The sequence below is a fragment of the Gossypium hirsutum genome, chromosome D10 (genome assembly GCF_007990345.1).
Source record: "Gossypium hirsutum isolate 1008001.06 chromosome D10, Gossypium_hirsutum_v2.1, whole genome shotgun sequence".
NCBI classification, from domain to species: domain Eukaryota; kingdom Viridiplantae; phylum Streptophyta; class Magnoliopsida; order Malvales; family Malvaceae; genus Gossypium; species Gossypium hirsutum.
This window is the reverse complement of record NC_053446.1, coordinates 61,597,792-61,614,793: the sequence shown is the minus strand read 5'-3', so window position 1 is coordinate 61,614,793 and position 17,002 is coordinate 61,597,792. Positions and strand designations below refer to the sequence as shown.

General features: G+C 39.4%; 1 long non-coding RNA gene across 1 annotated transcript; it reads left to right on the top strand.

Annotated features, from left to right (window-relative positions):
• The first annotated feature begins 14,520 nt into the window (after positions 1-14,520).
• Positions 14,521-15,914, top strand: LOC121222549 (uncharacterized). Its single transcript, XR_005919855.1, has 2 exons — positions 14,521-14,775; positions 15,203-15,914. It is a non-coding gene; the product is annotated as an uncharacterized lncRNA (long non-coding RNA).
• The last annotated feature ends 1,088 nt before the right edge of the window (positions 15,915-17,002 follow it).

Here is a 17,002-nt window from a genome sequence, read left to right as displayed (position 1 = left end):
TCAGAAGGCTTCAAAATATGTGTTCAACTTGACCCTTCGTTCGAGCAGGTTTGTTTTTAGGAGCTCTTGGGTTTTTATCCTATCTTTTGTCTAATCAAGAGCTTTTCGGGTTTTCGCCTGATCTTTTTTTTAGATGCCCTTTTCGGGTTATCTTAAGCATAATTTTCTTCACCGCATCTGATTCACGGATTCCGGTAAACTCCTTCCCTCCATCTCGGTTAAGGATTAAAGCTCCTCCTGAAAATGCCCTTCTTTACGACGTATGGTCTTCCTCAATTTGGTGCCCATTTTCCTCGCAGGTCTTTTTGTATTGGGAATCTTTCTCAGAACGAGTTCTCTTTCATGGACTCTTTGGTCGTACCTTCTTGTCATGGGCTGCGTTCATTCTCTTTTTGGTACATTTGCCATACAAATTGCCTAGACGTTTTTCTTCAATGAGGTTCAACTGATCTATCGAGCTCGAACCCATTCTGCTTTTCTACTTTGATTCTCTTCGAGAGAGGATCTCAACCTCGATGTAGCACACTCCATCCATAGATAGAAGAAGAGTTGCTCCCGTATATGTTCGCACAGATGTGCGATATGCAAACAAAGCAAATGGAGTTTCTCGTGCCAATCTTTTTATGTCTCATCATTTTCCTAATGATCTCTTTATGTTCTTGTTGCTGCTTCACAGCCCCGTTCATCTTTGGGCGATAGGGCGAGATTTTGATGCTTTATTTGGAACTCTCGCACACTTCTTTCATCATCTTATTGTTCAGATTTGGCATTATCTGAATGATTCTTTCAGGGCAAACATATCGGCAAATGATTTCCTTTTTCAAAACTTACACACTGCATCTTCGTCACATTGGCAAACGAGCGGCTTCAATCCATTTTGTAAAGTAATCGATAACCACAAAAATGATGATTTCCATTTGAGCTTTTGGGACATTGGCCTTATGACATCCATGCCCCACATAGAAAAAGGCCACGGAGAAGTCATGACATGAAGGGTGAGGGCTACATGAATTTATCGCCTAGATTTACATTTGTGGCATTTTCTGGCAAAATTGATGCAGTCACTTTCCATGTCAGCCATAATAACCGAGTCTCATGATCTTTCTGCCATATTGAACATTGGCATGCTTCCACAATTCCTCATGGACCTCTTCAAGTATTTTTCTGGCTTCAACATCATCCACACATCTCAAAAGCATCTGATCCTTCCTCTTTTATACAGGATATCTCCATCAAGAACAATCCCCGCTGCCATTCTTCTAATTGTTCTTTTATCGTTTTCATTCGCTTGTTCGGGATACCTTTGATTCTTGGTAATTCTAAGATATCATGGAACCAAGGCCGTCCGTCTACTTCTTTCTCAATGCTACAACAGTGTGCAGGGACCTCGTATATGCTCATTGAATGTCTCATTGCAGGCACATCACTATGGTTCTTTTCTAGTAATGAAAATTTTTTGAATTCCTTGATCAATCAGCCACTAAATCACTGTACTTAATCATTTGAGTCCCTCACTCCATTCCCACGATTTGGTAATCACTAGGGCTGAGTCCCGTCACCTCCAATCTCGATTTTCGTTCGATAGCTGCACGAAGCCCCATGATACGCCTCATATTCTGTGATATTATTGGCAGAAGGTTCGTCTTGCAGTGAACGGTAATGATTCCCGTCTGGTGATACCAGGATTGCTCCAATTCCATGCCCTAAAGCATTTGACGCACCATCAAAGCACATCTTCCATGACTTCTCTTTTGATGACTCGGATTCTATTTCTGTGATGCACATTAAGTCTTCGTCTGGGAAATCGAATCTTAAAGGCTCATATTCCTCTATCGTTCGAGTTGCTAAGAAGTCAGCTATTGCGCTCCCTTTTATCGACTTCTGACTTACATAGGCAATGTCATATTCCGAAAGGAGGATCTGCCATCGTGCCATTCTTCCTGATAGTGCCGGCGATTCCATCATGTATTTTATTGGGTCCAGCTTTGAAATTAGCCATGTCGTGTGATACAACATATATTGTCTGAGTCTCCGAGCTACCCAAACCAGAGCGCAACCATATTTCTCAATGGACGAATATTTTGCCTCATATTCAATGAACTTTTTGCTGAGGTAGTAGATCGCCTTTTCTTTCTTTCCTGACTCGTCATGTTGTCCCAGTACGCCACCCATTGAACTTTCGAACACTGTCAGATACAAAATTAATGGTCTTCCCAGAGTTGGCGGTACTAGCACTGGAGGACTGGACAAATATTGTTTTATCTTATCAAAGGTCACTTGGCATTCCTCATTCCATTCTCCCGGGTTATGTTTTCGAAGAAGCCGAAAGATTGGGTCGCATTGGTTGGTAAGTTGAACGATAAATCGGGCGATGTAATTTAATCTCCCTAAAAATCCTCTAACTTCCTTTTGCGTGCGCGGAGGTGGTAATTCTGGATGGCTTTTATTTTATCTGGATCAACTTCGATACCTCTTTCACTGACAATTAAGCCTAGCAACTTTCCCGAGGTAGCCCCGAATGTACATTTGGCTGGATTAAGCTTTAGCTGAAACTTTCTCAGCCTTTCGAACAACTTCTTGAGGTTCATTACATGCTCTTCTTCTCCTCGAGATTTAGCAATCATATCATCGACGTAGACTTCTAGTTCTTTATGCATCATGTCATGTAATAACGTCACCATAGCCCTCTGATATGTTGCCCCAGCATTCTTTAACCCGAATGGCATCACCTTATAGCAGAACGTTCCCCACATTGTTATGAAGGTAGTTTTCTCCATATCCTCAAGGGCCATCTTGATCTGATTATACCCCGAGAATCCATCCATGAAAGAAACAATGAATGTTTTGCTGTGTTGTCCACCAACGTGTCAATATGTGGCAAGGGAAAATTATCTTTTGGGCTTGCTCGATTCAGGTCACGGTAATCCACGCACATTCGTACTTTTCCATCTTTCTTTGGTACCGGGACTATGTTAGCCACCCATTCTGGATATTTAGAGGCTTGTAGGAAGCCAACGTCAAATTGCTTCTTGACTTCCTCTTTTATTTTAAACAGTATTTCGGGCCTCATCCGTCTTAATTTTTGCTGGATGGGCTTGCATTCTGGCTTTAATGGGAGCTTATGGACCACTAAATCTTCATCTAGCCCTGGCATGTCCTGGTATGACCACGCGAAAACATCTTTGTATTCGCGGAGTAAAGTGATCAAACTATGCCTGGTACTTTCTGAAATAGAAGTCTCAATCTTCACTTCTTGTTTCCTCTCTTCAGTGCTTAAATTTATTGTTTCCACAGATTCTTCATGAGGCAGAACCTGTTTATCCTCTTGTTCCACCATTCTTAACAATTCAGGAGACGAGACATAATCTTCAGCATTTTCTTCGGCTTCAAATTCTCCTAAGCAAACAGCCTTCTCAAAATCAATTTCAAGATTCGTAACGGGCTTATTCATGTCGTCAATACCTGAGCACCTGAAAGTTGAATGGAAAAGGAAGCTATCGGGGGACATCCAAGTATTGGAAACAACAAACAAAATGTTATGTCATGGCAATGAGGCAAATGTAAGGATAGACTATGAAATGAGAAAATGATTATGAAATTAGTGATAATGCGAAAAATCGTGACAAAATGCATCTTCATTGATATTCACTTAAATGATAAAGAGCGAATGCAAGCTCCTACAAAGAATTCCATTATATCTAAGGACACAATAGAAGGTTAATGTTTAGCATTACTCTGAAGGCTTATAAACTACAAGAAGCTCCTCAGCAATCCAATTGTTCAACATGAAACCAGGAGGGCAAGGGCGTATCCTTGAGACATCTTTACTTGTGTCAGCTCCTTTGTCAATGACATTTATACTGATGTTCTGAAAACCCTTTTCGATCATTAACATTGTGCATTGTGCATTGTCCTGCCTCGGGTATATCATTCCCGCAGACATAAATGTTCTTGACAAAGGAGGGAATTCCATAGGCTCCCATTCTGGTTCTCGGCCTAAGGTTCTCGCGATCCTTCTTTCTTGATCTTTCTTCCACTGTCTTCTTCTTTGACGCATGTCCGGCTGGAACCCCAAACCGTATCGGGCCTTATGACGCACTGGTTTTAGAGCCCTGACTATTACTTGCAGATATCTCCCTAAACCTCTTCTCACTCGAGCTCCCCTTCCTACAGTCAACTTGACACCCATTCTAGTATTTCTCGACAATTTAGGCACGGAATTTTGTTTCCCTCAGTGAAGAATGTGGCATTAACGAATTCAAGGGATCGGAAGAAGCATTCCACTACGTCCTTGCTCACTTCAAGGTATGGCGCATCAGCAGAGATAGATGCGACAATGTCTTCTTCTCCTCGATAGTAACCAAACAGCCATCCATGATAAATTTCACCTTTTGATGTAGGGATGATGGACCGCTCCAGCAGAATGGATCCAGGGTCTTCCCAAAAGGCAGTTATATGAGGATGTAATGTCCATGACTTGGAACTCGACATCATATATGTAGGGACCCACTTCCAGAAGGATCTCAATTTTTCCACGACTTCACGCATTGTCCTGTCGAATGCCTTACCGTAGAATGACAGGGCCTTAAATGGGACAGATCTATTGAAATTCTGGAAAGCATGGCCAAAGGCATAACGTTGAGTGTCGAACCATTATCGATGAGCACGTTCTGTATTATGTAGCCCTTGCAACGGGTTGTGGTATGCAATGCTTTCACTGAGCCTCTACCATTGGGCGGTATTTCATCATCACTAAAAGAAATGAAATTATCCGCATTCAAGTTGTTCATCCACCTATCCAGTTTTCAACGGATATATTGTTTGCCACATAAGCTTGATTTAACACTTTCAGCAGAGCGTTTCGGTGTGGTTCTGAATTCAACAGCAGAGATAATACCGAGATTCGCGCTGGCTGCTTACTCAATTGTTCTACCACGTTGTACTCACTGTGCTTGATAATTTTAAGAATTCCTGTGCTTCCTCCTCGTCCACAGGATTTTTAGCTTCTTGTTCAGGCGTAGTTTCATGCTCATCATCGGTCATATGTATCGGTACTTTTCATTTCTGTTTCAAGTCACTGTTCTTCTTTATCTCCTTCGAATAACATCTTCCACTACGAGTGAAATGACCTAATTCCCCGACGCTTCCAGTCATGGCTTTAGGTTTTTCATCTTCAGGTGTGACGATATTAACGTCATATTTCCATGGTACCGCTTTATTGTCCTTGTAAGGGAAAGAAGATGGTACTTCGATTATCATTTTTGGTTTCACCGGCTCTTTCGTCGCATCGTAATAAATTACCAACGGTTGATCAGCGCTATAAGGGGACCTGATGACTGGCTATCAGAGGCGTATACTTCTCTTCATTGGTCTCTTCCCTTTTGTTAAGGATCTTAATCTCCTTATTATCCATCCGGTCTTGAAGCAACCTTTTAAATTCCTCATACGACTGAATGTCGTGTCCCACAATTCCATGGAAATTGCAAAAACTTTGACCTTCTTCTCCGAGAATTCTATCGGGGTGACAAAGCAATCCTTTCTTAACCAATACCTTCCAGATTTTCTGCAGAGGTGTCCTTATTTCCGAAACACATCTTCTGACTTTCCATTCGTCCACTTTCCCCACTATGCTCACATCCCTTTCGATATGGTTAGGGAATGGGTTCCCAGTTGCATTACTGGCACTATCGAATCGTAGGATACCTACATCAATGAGTCCTTGAACTCTTCTCTTAAAGGCTAGGCAGTTTTTCGTGGAATGTCCCTGGTTTCCCGTATGGTATGCACAACTAGCGAATTGTATGTTTTAACCTCAGCGAACGAGTATGGAATATGCAATGAATGAATGAATGCATGAATGTCAAATGACTGTTAGTCATGAAAGAAATGCAAGAAATTGGTGTTAATTTCAAGATAGCCCCTATTTAGGCATTTCCTTAATCAAAAGAGTCTATTACACAACGTTTCTGTCACTCGTGTAATTGATTCTTCTATCAGAAACCTTTTTTGGCAACCAATCTCTAATCAACCCTTTCCTAACAAGATGTATATGATGCATGATGAAAAATAGAAATACAGACAAACAACATTGGTTAGCAAAATACATATGATAAGAGAAAAATTGTGGAAAATCTAACAAATTAAGCTACTTGGTCCAATGGACTCGATTCCTTTGCATAGAAAGCGAAAGTGCAAAAGGTAAGAGGCGTTCCTCCCGTGCACTTATTTTGGTGACTACTAAACGGACGGAGGTTCAGCATGGCTCTAGTTAGGTGGCTCGTATGGTTCATTATATGCGGTTTTGGTTCTAGATAGGTACTCGAATTGCTCGTACTATCATCTACTAAGATTAACACGGAGCCTCGGTCATAGCCTATCACAAGCTCACGAGTTCAATTCGAGGGGTTACATTTACTTATGCCTATGCGGAGGGACAAGTTAACTCACGAAAGCATAAATCATATGTAACCCGAAAGTATTCACTAGCCTGTGCGGAGGGACGAGTTAACTCACGAAGGCGTAGCGTTTACTTTCACTTAAACGGACGGAGCCCGGGTAGAGAGCTCATGTTATGCGAAAATACAAGTGCACGGTGTGTGGGGAACAACTCATAAACCTTTACGTTTCACTTAAAGAAACTAAACCAAAATTAAAACCATAAAAATTAAAAACTGAAAAACAACCAAATAAGCAAGTTAGAAGAAATATTTACAGCACGATACAAATGCATGAATTTTGAAAACGAGATTTTCAGATCACGACCAAATATTTACTTTGAACAAGGAAATTTGAAAATCATACATACGTATCTCCTAATTTGTTTTATCTTTTGTTTTAGTTTTGTAGTTTTAAAATAAATGGAAGGATTGCAAGTTTCTCCCACACACTGTGCACTTACATTTTGCATAACATAAGCTCTCTACCCGGGCTCTGTCCGTTTAAGTGAAAGTAAACGCTATGCCTTCGTGAGTTAACTCGTCCCTCCGCACAGGCTAGTGAATACTTTCGGGTTATATATGACTTATGCTTTCGTGAGTTAACTTGTCCCTCCGCATAGGCATAAGTAAATGTAATCCCTCGAATTGAACTCGTGAGCCTGTGATGGGTTATGACCGAGGCTTCGTGCTAATCTTAGCAGATGATAGTACGAGCAATTCGAGTACCTATCTAGAACAAAAACCGTATATAGTGAACCATACGAGCCACCCAACTAGAGCCATGCCGAACCTCCACTCGTTTAGTAGTCACCGAAATAAGTACACGAGAAAAGCACATCTTACCTTCTATTTCTTTTACATTTGTGCTTTCTATGCAAGGGAATCGAGTCCATTGGACCAAGTAGCTTAATTTGTTAGATTTTCCACAATTTTTCTCTGATCATATGTGTTTTGCTAACCAATGTTGTTTGTCTGTATTTCTATTTTTCATCATGCATCATATACATCTTGTTAGGAAAGGGTTGATTAGAGATTGGTTGCCAAAAAAGGGTTTCTGATAGAAGAATCAATTACACGAGTGACCGAAACGTTGTGTAATAGACTCTTTTGATTAAGGAAATGCCTAAATAGGGGCTATCTTGAAATTAACACCAATTTCTTGCATTTCTTTCATGACTAACAGTCATTTGACATTCATGCATTCATTCATTCATTGCATATTCCATACTCGTTTGCTGAGGTTAAAACATACAATTCACTAGTTGTGCATACCATACGGGAAACCAGGGACATTCCACGAAAAACTGCCTAGCCTTTAAGAGAAGAGTTCAAGGACTCATTGATGCAGGTATCCTACGATTCGATAGTGCCAGTAATGCAACTGGGAACCCATTCCCTAACTATATCGAAAGGGATGTGAGCATAGTGGGGAAAGTGGACGAATGGAAAGTCAGAAGATGTGTTTCAGAAATAAGGACGCCTCTACAGAAAATCTGGGAGGTACTGGTTAAGAAAGGATTGCTTTGTCACCCCGATAGAATTCGCCAAGAAGAAGGTCAAAGTTTTTGCAATTTTCATGGAATTGTGGGACACGACATTCAGTCCTGTGAGGAATTTAAAAGGTTGCTTCAAGACCGGATGGATAATAAGGAGATTAAGATCCTTAACAAAAGGGAAGAGACCAATGAAAGAGAAGTATGCGCCTCTGATAGCCAGTCATCAGGTCCCCCTTATAGCGTTGATCAACCGTTAGTAATTTATTACGATGCGACGAAAGAGCCGGTGAAACCAAAAATGATAATCGAAGTACCATCTTCTTTCCCTTACAAGGACAATAAAGCGGTACCATGGAAATATGACGTTAATATCGTCACACCTGAAGATGAAAAACCCAAAGCCATGACTGGAAGCGTCGGGGAATTAGGTCATTTCACTCGTAGTGGAAGATGTTATTCGAAGGAGATAAAAAAGAACAGTGACTTGAAACAGAAAGGAAAAGCATCGATGCATGTGACCGATGATGAGCATGAAACTGCGCCTGAACAAGAAGCTAAAAATCCTGTGGACGAGGAGGAAGCACAGGAATTCTTAAAATTTATCAAGCACAGTGAGTACAACGTGGTAGAACAATTGAGTAAGCAGCCAGCGCGAATCTCGGTATTATCTCTGCTGTTGAATTCAGAACCACACCGAAGCGCTCTGCTGAAAGTGTTAAATCAAGCTTATGTGGCAAACAATGTATCCGTTGAAAAACTGGATAGGTGGATGAACAACTTGAATGCGGATAATTTCATTTCTTTTAGTGATGATGAAATACCGCCCAATGGTAGAGGCTCAGTGAAAGCATTGCATATCACAACCCGTTGCAAGGGCTACATAATACCGAACGTGCTCATCGATAATGGTTCGGCACTCAACGTTATGCCTTTGGCCACGCTTTCTAGAATTTCGATGGATCTGTCCCATTTAAGGCCCTGTCATTCTACGGTAAGGGCATTCGACAGGACAATGCGTGAAGTCATGGAAAAAATTGAGATCCCTCTGGAAGTGGGTCTCTACATATATGATGTCGAGTTCCAAGTCATGGACATTACATCCTCATATAACTGCCTTTTGGGAAGACCCTGGATCCATTCTGCTGGAGCGGTCCTATCATCCCTCCATCAAAAGGTGAAATTTATCATGGATGGCTGTTTGGTCACTGTCGAGGGAGAAGAAGACATTGTCGCATCTATCTCTGCTGATGCGCCATACCTTGAAGTGAGCAAGGACGTAGTGGAATGCTCCTTCCGATCCCTTGAATTCGTCAATGCCACATTCTTCACTGAGGGAAACAAAATTTCCGAGCCTAAATTGTCGAGAAATACTAGAATAGGTGTCAAGTTGACTGTAGGAAGGGGAGCTCGAGTGAGAAGAGGTTTAGGGAGATATCTGCAAGGAATAGTCAGGGCTCTAAAACCAGTGCATCATAAGGCCCGATACGATTTGGGGTTCCAGCCGGACATGCGTCAAAGAAAAAGACAGTGGAAGAAAGATCAAGAAAGAAGGATCGCGAGAACCTTAGGCTGAGAACCAGAATGGGAGCCTATGGAATTCCCTCCTTTGTCAAGAACATTTACGTCTGCGGGAATGATATACCCGAGGCAGGACAATGCACAAGGCACAATGTTAATGATCGAAAAGGGTTTTCAGAACATCAGTATAAATGTCATTGACAAAGGAGCTGACACAAGTAAAGATGTCTCAAGGATACGCCTTTGTCCCCCTGGTTTCATGTTGAACAATTGGACTGCCGAGGACCTTCTTGTAGTTTATAAGTCTTCAGAGTAATACTCAAACATTAACATTCTATTGTGTCCTTAGATATAATAGAATTCTTTTGTAGGAGCTTGCATTCGCTCTTTATCATTTAAGTGAATATCAATGAAGATGCATTTTGTCACGATTTTTCGCATTATCACTAATTTCATAATCATTTTCTCATTTCATAGCCTATCCTTACATTTGCTTCATTGCCATGACATAACATTTTGTTTGTTGTTTCCAATACTTGGATGTCCCCCGATAGCTTCCTTTTCCATTCAACTTTCAGGTGCTCAGATATTGATGACATGAATAAGCCCGTTACGAATCTTGAAATTGATTTTGAGAAGGCTGTTTGCTTAGGAGAATTTGAAGCCGAAGAAAATGCTGAAGATTATGTCTCGTCTCCTGAATTGTTAAGAATGGTGGAACAAGAGGATAAACAAGTTCTGCCTCATGAAGAATCTGTGGAAACAATAAATTTGGGCACTGAAGAGAGGAAACAAGAAGTGAAGATTGGGACTTCTATTTCAGAAAGTACTAGGCATAGTTTGATCACTTTACTCCGCGAATACAAAGATGTTTTCGCGTGGTCATACCAGGACATGCCAGGGCTAGATGAAGATTTAGTGGTCCATAAGCTCCCATTAAAGCCAGAATGCAAGCCCATCCAGCAAAAATTAAGACGGATGAGGCCCGAAATGCTGTTGAAAATAAAAGAGGAAGTCAAGAAGCAATTTGACGCTGGCTTCCTACAAGCCTCCAAATATCCAGAATGGGTGGCTAACATAGTCCCGGTACCAAAGAAAGATGGAAAAGTACGAATGTGCGTGGATTACCGTGACCTGAATCGAGCAAGCCCAAAAGATAATTTTCCCTTCCCACATATTGACACGTTGGTGGACAACACAGCAAAACATTCATTGTTTTCTTTCATGGATGGATTCTCGGGGTATAATCAGATCAAGATGGCCCTTAAGGATATGGAGAAAACTACCTTCATAACAATGTGGGGAACGTTCTACTACAAGGTGATGCCATTCGGGTTAAAAAATGCTGGGGCAACATATCAGAGGGCTATGGTGACGTTATTCCATGACATGATGCATAAAGAACTAGAGGTCTACGTCGATGATATGATTGCTAAATCTCGAGGAGAAGAAGAGCATGTAATGAACCTCAAGAAGTTGTTCGAAAAGCTGAGAAAGTTTCAGCTAAAGCTTAATCCAGCCAAATGTATTCGGGGCTACCTCGGGAAAGTTGCTAGGCTTCATTGTCAGTGAAAGAGGTATCGAAGTTGATCCAGATAAAATAAAAGCCATCCAAGAATTACCACCTCCGCGCACGCAAAAGGAAGTTAGAGGATTTTTAGGGAGATTAAATTACATCGCCCGATTTATCGCTCAACTTACCAACCAATGCGACCCAATCTTTCGGCTTCTTCGAAAACATAACCCGGGAGAATGGAATGAGGAATGCCAAGTGACCTTTGATAAGATAAAACAATATTTGTTCAGTCCTCCAGTGCTAGTACCGCCAACTCTGGGAAGACCATTAATTTTGTATCTGACAGTGTTCGAAAGTTCAATGGGTGGCGTACTGGGACAACATAACGAGTCAGGAAAGAAAGAAAAGGCGATCTACTACCTCAGCAAAAAGTTCATTGAATATGAGGCAAAATATTCGTCCATTGAGAAATATTGTTGCGCTCTGGTTTGGGTAGCTCGGAGACTCAGACAATATATGTTGTATCACACGACATGGCTAATTTCAAAGCTGGACCCAATAAAATACATGATGGAATCGCCGGCACTATCAGGAAGAATGGCACGATGGCAGATCCTCCTTTCGGAATATGACATTGCCTATGTAAGTCAGAAGTCGATAAAAGGGAGCGCAATAGCTGACTTCTTAGCAACTCGAACGACAGAGGAATATGAGCCTTTAAGATTCGATTTCCCAGACGAAGACTTAATGTGCATCACAGAAATAGAATCCGAGTCATCAAAAGAGAAGTCATGGAAGATGTGCTTTGATGGTGCGTCAAATGCTTTAGGGCATGTAATTGGAGCAATCCTGGTATCACCAGACGGGAATCATTATCCGTTCACTGCAAGACTGAACTTCTTCTGTACCAATAATATCGCAGAATATAAGGCCTGTATCATGGGGCTTCGTGCAGCTATCGAACGAAACATCGAGATCTTGGAGGTGTACGGGGACTCAGCCCTAGTGATTTACCAAATCCGTGGAGAATGGGAAGTGAGGGACTCAAAATTAATTAAGTACAGCGATTTAGTGGCTGGATTGATCAAGGAATTCAAAGAAATAACTTTTCATTACTTCCCACGAGAAGAGAACCAATTGGCTGATGCCCTAGCCACTTTGGCTTCAATGTTCAAAGCAAGTAGAGAAGCAGAAATAATGCCCCTCAAAATGAGCATATACGAGGTCCCTGCACACTGTTGTAGCATTGAGAAAGAAGTAGACGGATGGCCTTGGTTCCATGATATCTTAGAATATACCAAGAATCAAAGGTATCCCGAACAAGCGAATGAGAACGATAAAAGAACAATTAGAAGAATGGCAGCGGGATTTGTTCTTGATGGGGATATCCTGTATAAAAGAGGAAAGGATCAGATGCTTTTGAGATGTGTGGATGATGTTGAAGCCAGAAAAATACTTGAAGAGGTCCATGAGGGAATTTGCGGAACGCATGCCAATAGTTTCAATATGGCCAGAAAGATCATGAGACTCGGTTATTATTGGCTGACAATGGAAAGTGACTGCATCAATTTTGCCAGAAAATGCCACAAATGTCAAATCTACGGCGATAAAATTCATGTAGCCCCTTCACCCTTTCATGTCATGACTTCTCCGTGGCCTTTTTCTATGTGGGGCATGGATGTCATAGGGCTAATTTCTCCAAAAGCTTCAAATGGACATCAATTCATTTTTGTGGTTATCGATTACTTCACAAAATGGATTGAAGCAGCTTTGTTTGCCAATGTGACGAAGATTGCAGTGTGCAAGTTTTTAAAAAAGGAAATCATTTGCCGATATGGTTTGCCTGAAAGAATCATTTCAGATAATGCCATGAATCTGAACAATAAGATGATGGAAGAAGTGTGCAAGTAATTCCAAATAAAGCATCATAACTCCTCGCCCTATCGCCCAAAGATGAACGGGGCTGTGGAAGCAGCCAACAAGAACATTAAGAGGATCATTAGGAAAATGACTGAGACATATAAAGATTGGCACGAGAAACTTCCATTTGCTTTGTTTGCATATCGCACATCTGTGCGAACATCTACGGGAGCAACTCCTTTCTCTCTAGTCTATGGAATGGAAGCTGTGCTACCTATCGAGGTTGAGATCCCCTCTCTGCGAGTATTGATGGAATCAAAGTTAGAAGAAGCAGAATGGGTTCGAGCCCGATATGATCAGTTAAACCTCATTGAAGAAAAACGTCTAAGGGCAATTTGTCATGGGCAAATGTACCAAAAGAGAATGATCGCAGCCCATGACAAGAAGGTACGACCAAGAGAGTTCCATGAAGGAGAACTCGTTCTGAGAAAGATTCTCCCAATATAAAAAGACCTGCGAGGAAAATGGGCACCAAATTGAGAAGGACCATACGTTGTAAAAAAGGCATTCTCAGGAGGAGCTTTAATCCTTACCGAGATGGATGGGAAGAAGTTACCGAATCCGGTGAATTCAGATACGGTGAAGAAATATTATGCTTAAGATGAAAACCCGAAAAGGGCATCTTAAAAAAAAAAAAGATCAGGGCGAAAACCCGAAAAGGGCGTCTTGGTTAGTACAAAAAGATTAGGATGAAAACCCAAGAGGGCGTCCTAATGAAACAAACCTGGCGGTCGAACGATAGGTCAAGTAGTGAGACTACAGTATTTGAAGCACTTCTGAAAGCTCGAAATTTTCTACGCAAGAAGCCATGCTCGAAAAGATTATTGATTGAGGAACGTGGAAGAGTTCATGTGTTGAATATCTAGAGCATTTGTATCCGTTGAATACGACCTTTTCTTTCTTTTTGACATTTTTACTCTCATTGGTTAACTTTCTTTGTTTGCCACATTTGAAATAAAGGAATATGAGATATCCTTTTTATCCCTACTTGACCATTTTCATGCATCTCATTATGTGTTTATTTAATGATAAATAGTGAAATGACATACTCTAAACAAAAGAAATGTCAAGCATTACCCGGATAAGAATTCGATAAGTGCAAGATCTTCAAAGCAAGAACAAAGTTTAACCAAGGGCAAAAGGGTGATATCTGAGAAACGTCGATTACTCGTAAAGCTCGAAGACAGGTATGAGGCCTGAAGAGAAGGTCGAGCATCAAAGCAATGAACGCAGATCCTCAACAATCATGGCGAAAATGACATACGACCAATATGCTTAAGGAGCACTGCATAATCATGTAGGCATAAAGGCATTTAAGACAAACATGTGCATATCATGATGACATCATGCATGGCATATACAGGTAATCCAGTAAAGCAAGAAATCTTGAATGAGAGTCGCACTGAATCAAAGGAAAAGATACCCGAGTTCTACCAAAGGACTGGTTATGGTATTTTGATGTTTAATATTCATGCTTTCCAAGGAAAATCAACTCATATTGCGAGAGATGAGTTGAGCCTCAAGACACGTTGAGGTATTTTTAATTTTTTTTTTCAAAATCAACTCATATTGCGAGAAGTGAGTTGAGCCTCGGGGCACGCCGAGAAGGTGTAAGGCATTGATGCAAAAAGAATGCCTTCTAGCAGAACTTTAAAGCAACAACCTCTCTGGTCAGCTTAAGAAGCGTAATTTTTTTTTAACAAAACATGTCTTAGGAGAATGCATGCTTAAAATTCCTTTTCTCCAGACGGTAGACATTGATGTATTTTTTAACTTCAATTCTATTTGTTATGTGTTTCATATCTTGTAGGTAGATGGAATGGATGCTCTTGCTGTGAAGCAAGCTTGCACGTTTGCCAAAGAACATGCTTTGAAGAATGGTCCAATTGTAAGTTTATTCATCTTGCTATTACCTGTTTTTCATTTTTTTCTTTTTAATAATCTTTTATTGTGCTCATTTTCTGGCCATTTTCCACATGCGAATACTTCCTTATTTAAAGGTGTGAATCTACCACATCAACTTGAGAAAACTTTGGCTTTCTTCATCACTCATTTTAGTGTTTGTGTAAATTGTGTTATCTTCCTTATGCCTAAAGCTGTTAGAGAATCAAATCCCCTGCTACATGATTGATCATGCTTGAACAAACTCCATAATTACATGCTTAACCTTATAAGCTAATTCTACTAGTCACCTCTACAATTAGTAGACTCATAGAATATGTTGTTGTTTCTCTTCTACACTATGACTGAGAGATACATGCTTCATTTTGAACTTTTTCTGATTAATCAATATTTGATTTACAACATTTGAGCAGCAAGTGACAGAATACAACACTTTGTTGGAATATTGTGCTTGTTTCAAACTATTTTATGCTTGTGGTACTGAAGACATAGATTTGAAAGAAAACCCGACGTTCTCCCTCCAAAGTGTTGATGAAATCATGAAAATAGTTGAAGAGGCCAAAGTTGCCCCTAAAGTATCACGACCTATCGGAGGCTTTGGCTAGGGTGGAGAAGAAGATGGGGATGCAAAGGAAGAAGATACAGAAGAAGACGAAGAAGATGAGTACGAGAAAACGCTAAAAGAGGCACATGCCAGTGGAGAAATTCACGTCTCTTAAGGAAAAAAGAGAGTAATATATGGTTTCCAAATGTTGGAGCTTTGGTGTCTTTTAGTGCTTACATATGTTCTTATAAATATGATGTCAGTTTTTTGTTATTGGACCTGGGTGTTGAATAAACAACCTGTAAATTAGTGTGTTTTGGACAAGTAGTTTGTGCAGTCTCTAATATGATTTTGTAGGGTGTATTAGTACTGATTAGGTAGGTGGAAACTACAGGGATTTGAACCCTGCCTAGTTGGTAAGTTGGGTAAATGTAGTGGTCTACACTTTTTAGAGTATAATGGAAGATCTGTCATCTGTGAGTCCTATAAGTTTGATTTCTTCCATCATAAAGTGGTATGTTATGTCTAGAGTTGCGACTCCATAAAATTTAAGAAATTACCAATATAATTTTTAAGTAACATTCTCATCCTAACAATCTTCTTTCCATGAATTTTTTTTTTGCGTTCTTCATCAGATAGTCTCGACTTTCATTTTCATATGCTTATCAAATATAAGTATTGTATTAACCAAATCATTTTCATATGCTTATCAAATATAAGTATTGTATTAACCAAATTATTTATTGAATATAACCAAATCATTTTCATATGCTTATCAAATATAGCATCTAGTTTAATGAATTCACTTTAAATTGTAAATGCCATTGACAAATTTTTAGTATTTATATTTGGTATATAAATATTATCCTTTTTTAAAATTTTAATCCAAATATATGTAATATTTTAATTCGTTAGGTTTATGTTTTCTATGTTATGTTAGTATATAATATGAGTTATATATTGAAATACATTTTAAAATAAAATAATACAAATGTGTTAAAAGCATTAATTAAAAATAAAAAATAATTTTTATAATAATACAATCGTGTCAATATCTAATTACAAATATTTAATTTTTATATTTAAATATTTAAATATAGTTTATATATTCTAATTAAAATTTATAAATAATTAATATTAATTACTTAGAAATATTTAAAATTAATATTATATATTAAAATATTAACAATAAGTTATAATAAATTATTTTTTTATATTTTTGCTAAAATATCATAATATTAACTAATTTGAACATTATTTAAATACATATTTGTTACTTTATAATCTCATGTCTAAAATAGACATTTTATTCTTCAAAAGTAATTTTTGACAGCAATGCCAAACACTCAAATTTTTCAAAAACAGTTCTGAAAAATATTTTTCAAAAGCAATGAAGAACTAGCCCTTAATCTAAATACAACCAGCACCCGAAATCAAAGTCAAATGCCATTCTCAACTTAAGTGCGTAAAAACACCTTACAAATAATGATGGCCTGTTTAAATCACGCGATACTTCAAGCACGTGTACATGAAGCCACCCTTAACTAAGAAATCGAAGAATATATCTGTCAAAACAAATCTCATAAAGGGTATTTTAGGAAAGATAAAGTAAGAAAACTTGAGTATAAAATAGAACGAGAAGCTCGCTCCAAAACCTATACTCTCTGGT